This window comes from Taurulus bubalis, assembly GCF_910589615.1.
Source record: "Taurulus bubalis genome assembly, chromosome: 19".
In the NCBI taxonomy this organism is placed as follows: domain Eukaryota; kingdom Metazoa; phylum Chordata; class Actinopteri; order Perciformes; family Cottidae; genus Taurulus; species Taurulus bubalis.
This window is the reverse complement of record NC_136607.1, coordinates 8,762,158-8,770,626: the sequence shown is the minus strand read 5'-3', so window position 1 is coordinate 8,770,626 and position 8,469 is coordinate 8,762,158.

Genomic DNA, 8,469 nt, shown 5'->3' with positions numbered 1-8,469 from the left:
CCATTTCCTGTGCAGGCTGAGGACGGTCTTCATCGTCGGCTCTCTCCGTCTCTTCCTATCTGCGTCTCTCCCTGTTCACCGCCAGCGGTGCTCTGGCAGACTGATGTGCGCCACAACCTCCTCCATGGTCACAGCTGCTCAACCAGCAGCAGCTCTCTTCCTGCATCTGCCCGCCCGCCCGCCCGCCTTTGACGTAAGAGGGATTCTGCTGGCCTACATTCAGCACAAATCCCACCGTCGGCAGACAGTGTAAACATACACACACCAACTTCTGCACAGGGACGCGGTGATCAAACGCCCGAGTGTTCATCCGCAAACACAACGGGGGGAAATAAATAAATACACCACGCCACACATTTTGGGTTTGATGTCTGCTCAGACTCGAAGATAAATCACACACGCTTTCAAGTTTGAGAGATGATTTGCACACCTCAGTGAAGACAAACAAACAAACACTTAGCATGCGCAGAGTGCAAATTAGAGTTAGTGACGGCAAAATGGTTAGGACTTTAATATTATTTTTAGTAACTAAAAGGGAAATCTGTGTGCCGCTGACAGCTCAGGTCTGGGCTTAGTAGTGAAACGGGGGACAACTGGGGCCGGCAGCTCACCCATTATAACCCACTTTTTTTGATCTTCTGGTCTACAAGGGAAAACCAGATGACTAGCAGCAGCTGCAGCAGCACTGTGTGTGAATAAAAACAACAACAACAACAACAACAGGACAAACGCTGCCCTATGCACTACAGAGAAAAAAGAACAGAGGAGAGGATTTTTGTTTTGGCACTACACTTTGAAATGTCCATCATGAAATGGACTCTTTTTTCCTGCGCTGATGAGGCGATATTAACTCACTTACTATCAGAACTGTCATCAAAAACATTTCTAGAACCGTACTGTGCATTTAGAGATGTTTCTGGTGGAGCTGCGTGTCCGCCCGCTGAGCCATGTTTGTCAGCACGAGTGGATTTTAAATCGTTAATTACAATCGAGTTTGATGTCTCTTTATTTTGTATGGATCCCACACCCTCTGCTCTCTATACGCCCGCTCAACAGAGCACTGTGCTTCATAAGAGAAGTAAACATTTTCTTCTTCTTTTTTACATTTAACACTTTGATTGAGATTTTCAAATGAAGATTTTAATGTTTGTCGCCATATTTCATGATGTCGTTGCCGAAAACATATGGTATGTTGTGGTTATATGAATGTAATTTATGGTGTGTTGAGAATTTTGGAAACGATAGCACCATCCACCCCCCCACAATTTGTGTTTATTAGACATCCAGAGAGAGGCCACAAATTGCAGCAGAGGAAACATTAACATCTGAAGGTCTGATGATATGAAGCAGCCGACTAAGGTGCTTTGGGTGAGGCCAAACGAGTTGTAATCAGACAGACAGTCTTCTTCTGTGCAATATGATTGTGACGGCTGCTCGCGGGCAGGCCTGCTGGAGGAGTCGTAGCCTTGTGAGCGTTGGCCGTTACATAACAAGACACAAACATATTTCCGGGGAGGGAGGGTTGAAATACTGGGTCATCCTCGCAGGCCGTGACAAATTATTTAGAGAACGAGAGGACGACTCTTTTCAAATTAACAGAAACACGTGTGGGTAGAATTTACAAAACAATATAGTGCATTGAAATAAGAGTTTTGGACCACAGTCCAAGTACTTAGAAGATTAAATGTTATGGAAAAATACTGTAATGTATTCACCATTAAGTCTAGCCTAATTGTGTTGTCAAAACATATACACACACACATATATATATATATATATATATATATATATATATATATATATATATGTTGTTTAAAACGATACAAAATGTTTTACAAAGAAGATGCGAGAATCAGTGAATGTGATATTTTGTTTAAAAAAACATTACTCATATGTTCAAAACTACTTTCAGCACCAAGACCAAGGCAGCTGCTACGTTTTGTGAGATTGTACAGAAAACATTTGGAAATAGTTTGAAATTGTTACTGCACTGTGGAAGACACTGAATTAAAAATAAAAAATAAAAAAGGTATGACTCGCTTTCTTCTTTCCTCTTGATCATCTTTGAATCTGCCAGCCTTAGTACTCGGAGTATGCAAATGAAGATATTTAGCTTAAGCCAAATGTAAAATACGATGCAACATATGATCATTCTGTTTAGCAAATATTGGTGTCAATACATTTACTGTGTGCCTCTTCAACCCCCAACAATCCTTCATTAGGTAGTGTGAAGTTCTCAATGTTTGTGTGGCTGAAAACAGAAAGGTTGAGCACGTCCGCCCCCTGCTGGACACAGAGTCACATTACACCGAGAGGCACGAGAGAGAGCAAGCGCACAATTAAGCGCACAATGTGACCAAATACGGGTGAGGTGGACACATCAGAAACAGTTATTGGGTCAGAACAAAGGTTTAAACCGGGTGTATTAACTTGTAACGTGTTTCTGCTAACTTAACTAAGTTAATCTGCTAGCTGACAGCTAACTTAGCCTAACGTCACAGCAGGTGCAGCGGGATGCAACAGGCAGTCATGGAGAGTCCCGGATAACTGCCGTCATTTCTCCTCAAAAACATACGTATATATGTGCTATTGTCTATCAACACGTGTACTTATGGACACTTTGAGTTTTTTGCTCTGCAAGTACTCACGGTGAAATACTGTGTTGCGTATCTGCTGAGCGAGAGCAGTCCCCCTCCGTTTACTGGCATCACGCACTTTGAACTGCCCGGGTCCGCTGCTTTAGACCCAAACTAGACTATCCAGACCTCTCCGGTCCGATGGAGACCAACGTGTTGATGAAACCTCAGAGTTTAAAGTCCAAAAAGTGGTAAAGCTTCGTCTACTTTAATTTCAATATCGCACTTTGTCTACTTCAAACATTAGGAGTAAACATTCAGAGCAAAAACCAGCGCCGACGGCTCCTGTCCTGGCTCGGTTAAGAACAAACCAAATATGAGCATCGGAGGGGGGGATTCAATTTAAAAGCAACTGTGATAGATGGCAGCAAACTAAAACAACGTGGCATAACATCACACTCGCTTGATATTAAAGTGCTCATTTGGTTATAAGTAATAACGAACCGATGGTCGCATTATAGATACATGTGTAGCCGAGGGTTTGCACGTCTAATACCACTGACATGGATCCGTCCATTGATTTTTAGTGAGCCTGCTGTGAGGCTCCCAGACAGACAGCGCAAAAACAGATTTAATACGGCATACAGCGGAACATAATTCAGAGAAGGACATGCAATTAAAACAAACGTATGTGAGCAGGTAGAGTGAAGACCTGAATTCATTTGAAATGTACAAAAAACTTAGTATAGCCTTTACTTACAGCGACTGCTTTACAGAGGCAGAACACTGTTTGAATTGTGTGTATGAAATAGGCAACGCTCTTAAGATTAAAGACCACAAAAAGATTAAACCTATGTGTTTTACTCCGAAGCAACCTGTACCACCAATACCTTTGACAGGGCAAAACAAGCAGTTTCAAATGGATCCTTTTCTCAAAGTTCCCCCACGTCTACAGCCAAGACAAGAGGACAATGCATTGCGACGTAGAAAACACACTACATGGCTGACAGTGAGGTCCAACAATGATTATAGTCGGCGTTCCAGTTCATTCAGTGAAGTTCTTCCAAACCAAACTGAGAAAAAAATCCTTTTTTTCTTTTTATAAATGGAGCCGCCTTTTTGCACCTGGGGAATGAAATGGAACAGGAAGGGGCCTTCAACAAAGTTAAAAACACACTATTGTATTAATTATCCATGTACGCTAAAGCGTTAGGATTTACTTTTACTGGAACCATGAAAAACTAACCCAGACCAGAAGTACACAAATATATGTGGAGGTTATAGAACTATGTGAAAGAATTGTAAAGGCTCTTCAGCTGTCTAACAATAACCTATTGTTATTCGGTGTGTGTGTGTGTGTGTGTGTGTGTGTGTGTGTGTGTGTGTGTGTGTGTGTGTGTGTGTGTGTGTGTGTGTGTGTGTGTGTGTGTGTGTGTGTGTGTGTAATACTATCAACTCTATCCATACAAGCCTGCCCTCATCTAGTATTTTATCAACACAAGCCAAATCACAGATAAGAACGATAGCCAGCTGATCCCGAAAATGCCCCAAATCCCTGATACCACATGCAATATAACCGTTTGCTCTCATTATCCACTATTTTAACAAATGACAGGAGCTTTTATGCGCGCAGAAAAAAAGAACAGTTCATCCAAAATGTTAAACTTAGAGTAGCAACGACATTAACATTTCAGATAGATTCCGGTTCATCGGGTCAAATCACCATATTTTATCAGCGGAAATATGCGAAATGGGCTTAAAATAGGCCACCCAAATGCAAAACACTTCATCGGCCTAAATAATTTGTGTGGCCATGTCATTAAAACAATGAAGCTTCCGGGACACAGCATGTCTCTCTGGCTAATCATCATCCTGGATGCAGGAGGCGGGGTCACTAAAGCGTAGTTTATTTAAATAAGTAAAGAAGTCTGGGAGATGCGGTCTCTGGAAAACTCACATCCTTGAATCATCAGCGCGTAATAAGCAGCCTTGTTTGCAATTTACGAAGTAGTTTTTGATAAACAAAAAAATAAATAAAAACTTTAACTTTACCCACTGATGGGATTATGAGAATGTCACAAGATTAAAATTCATGAAATTGTCATCAACACACAATTGTCTAAATGATGTGACAGCATGCAAATCACTACAGCTACGCGGACCGGTTAGGGTTTCAAAATGGGACATGAGGAAAAGCAAAGTGTTTGTCTTCATCACATAGTGTGCAAACAGATATCATGAATATAGCTGCCTCCTGCTCCCATGCGACTGGATTCAAAACTAAAATCTCCAAATAGGTTTTCAACACACACAGTGAGGGGTCAGCAGGACCACACATACGTCCACGCCAAACCAGATTCCGCCTCGCTCCGTAAACAAAAAGCATCAACACAAAATGCGATGTGGAAAACGTACCATCGTGATGGCCGAGTAGCTGCGTGAAGAGAGGCGGCGAAGGTACAAGTACTGGGCTTCTCTGGACCAGCGGAACCTGCGGTTGGACTTGAGCAGGTCAGTGCTGCCCTGGTCAGAGCCCAGCTGGTCCCTACACACACACACACACACACACACACACACACACACACACACACACACACACACACACACACACACACACACACACACAGAGATATAAACACAATTTTAGATCACAACTCTTTACTGCAAGTGTGTTACAAGTAAAAAATACATTATATTTCAATAAGACCAAATATTCAATCTAATGATTGAGCATTTCCCTGGCAGAGAGCGTCTGATGAAAGACACTAGTCAGTTGTATTATGGGAAATGTAGGGTGCATTGTTCTTGGAGAGCCACGCCCTCATTAGAGACTAAAGATCTACATAACTCAATCACCGCTCGATTGATTTTGACCATTCTATTTTTGTTTCATGTGTCTCTTGTGAGTGATGCTCAATCACTGGACTTTCCCTTTAAGTACAGATTTCGGGCTAAGGCCTTTATGACACAGTCACATGTGCTCGATACACAATTATGTTGAGCTACTTCAATGGAGAAGTGAGAACCCAGTCAGAGGATCCCCAACGTCAGCGAGGTCGTTCTCTGGGCACCGGAGAAACTGCAGCAACTTTCATAGCAATCCTCCCACTTGTTGTTGAGACTATTCAGTCGGGACAAAAGTCTATGGATCATCCGGATCATCCGGATTCCAGATTCTCAAATGTGCTTTTCTTTGTTTTATGTATTTGTAAATTGTCTGTACTTGGCCTTTGGGACTGTTGGGTCAATCAAAACAAGTAATTTGAGGATTTCAGCATATAGGCTCTGGGACATTGAACATTTCACATTGTTGACTTTTTTTTAACAAGTATTTGTAGATGAGAGTGACACATGTTCACATTGAAGATTACAACCATCTACTGAAAAGGAAATATAAATCCAAATATTTCAAAGAGCACAGGACCAGATAAAACAAAGTTGAGCTATAAACAGAGAATAAAACGTTTCCCAGAACTAAGCCACCCATGTACGGCTCCGAGTAAATCCAGAGAAGACCCGGCTCACTCAGATACTACTGACAGTAATACTATAATCTGCAGCCTCACTACAAGAGGAATATCTCTGACTTTATCACTATCGTGCCCAACATGTGGAGTTCTCCAGCGAGCTGAAAACAACGTTTGTTCTCAACTGCACGCGGCGAGTCAGACGCGGGAGTTTCGGACGCATTGTGACCGTGTGACTGGATCCAGTCAGAGAGTACTCAGACACTGTGCCTCTGCATGACTAAACATGCTGCAGCACAAACCTGTAGATCAGCGTCACATCTCCAGGAACAAGGGGCATTAACTCCTTGCTCTTTGGCAATGTGTATGGAAGTTTTACTCAAGACATTTAGTATTGCACTTTCCTAAAGTCGGGGGAGTGACTATCCCAGTCCCTGGTATAGGTCAAGCTTCAAAAACTCTGGATCCCACAGGCTAAAACCCTCCCTGCCCGGTAAACACCCACATAACACGAATTCTGTGATAAATTCGAAGTCTCAAGGTTAATCTGAGATGACCTAGGGTTACCAACACTGGGTATCATTTTTAAATTACAAATTCAAACCTCTGTTCAATCAGCTGTGACCATCAAACAACTCAATCACACTGAGATATAATATTATATATTTGACCTCCCTTACAGTGGATGCAGTTAATTGAAACCACTAATCACGTAAAAGCCTGTTTGACCCATTGGGCAAAATAATCCAATAATAATGTTGAACATCTTTCAGTGGAATCACATCATGACGACGTGACGATGGGTCGTGCACGTAGTGACGCACAATTCAGGCATCTAAAATAAGCTATTTAATAAGAACTTCTAGTAAGTAGGAGTTTATGTGAAATGAATGAATGCAATGCGATGAACACATGGATTTATATTCGATTAGATTCAACTTTGCAAGGCAGTTTAGCATCTAATTGGACATTAGTGAAAATGGTGCTATAGAGATAACAATGAATTAATGTAGAGAATGTGGAATAATGCACTGGGGTAGTAAGGATATAACTGAGACATATACTTCATCAACATAAGATAATCATCATTGAGTTGCACGGTTTACAATACGAGAGAGAGAGAGCTATGTGAAGTAATTCGTCCAATCAGAATCGCCATCTATTCGGCTACACCAATCTATAGCAGGGGTCACTAATACGCGGACCACAGTCCGGGTCCAGACCCAGACATCGTTGTATCTGGACCTACAACCGATAAAACATTTTGACAGATCGCTTTTATTTTAACCGTCGCCACTTTCGCAGCCTTTACTCGTTCAGCGGTCCAGAAAACACGACGACCAATGCGTTGTGCATCACATCCCGTGATGCTTACTCATTAAATGTGTGTGTTCCAATTAGCGCCACAACGCCAGTGAGATCTACACACTCAGGAGAGACGGGGAGAAAGACCCAACAGGAGCCAGAAGAAGAAACAGTGTCTCTCTCATATGTTCAGAGACCGTGGCGATTATTAATAGCAGCAATGTGAAGCTCCACGAACAGACAAAGCAGAAATCTTTTGAGCAAACGAAGCGACTCACATTTAAAATGAAGGCACAGAAAAATAAAACGAAGATATATGATCAGAATCCTGACACATTCATTCACTGCCCAACAAGGATGTTAACAGAGGAGAGAATAGAGCTGAAACTTTTTAGAAGATGAGAAACATATAATATCATGGCTTTCTTGATTGACATCACTTCCCCCTGCTGAAACTGAATTTAAAGCTGCAGGGCAAATTTAATTTAGTTAAATATTTATTTCTAAAATTATGTGCGTTATTTTAAGATGCACATTTTGCAAAAGATTGCCGTAATGTAATTAAATCTTAAACACAGCCTTTATTTGACTTGAAAGGAGATATGAAGATTTATTTATTATTAGAGTATATATTATTTATTATTCATCCAGTTCAATTTGAAAACTAATGATAAATATTGTTGAGATATTATTCAATCAAACTTTCTTTATTTGATTTTACAGTTAGTAAAATATAAATAAATAAATAAATATATATATATATATATATATATATATATATATATATATATATATATATAGACTTAATATAGTTGGGACTTAATTAACGCCCAAGTTACACGTTACTGTGATGTACCGGACCTTTGCTCTAACTGGACCTCGTGGAATATTAATATAATACCCCTGATCCATAGTTTAGGGATAGGGAAACAAGTATAAATAAAATATGGTGCATCTCTCTCCAAGTAGTCAGGGCACCGATGTCATAAATCCTTGAAACCTTTATAAAAGGCATCAGAATATGTAAGTCAGATATAGTCCATTTGTCTCGATCAAGTCAGACCACCCAGAAAAGAGGGCATTCAAAATACATATGTTTGATGTACTCCTGGTGATGCCGA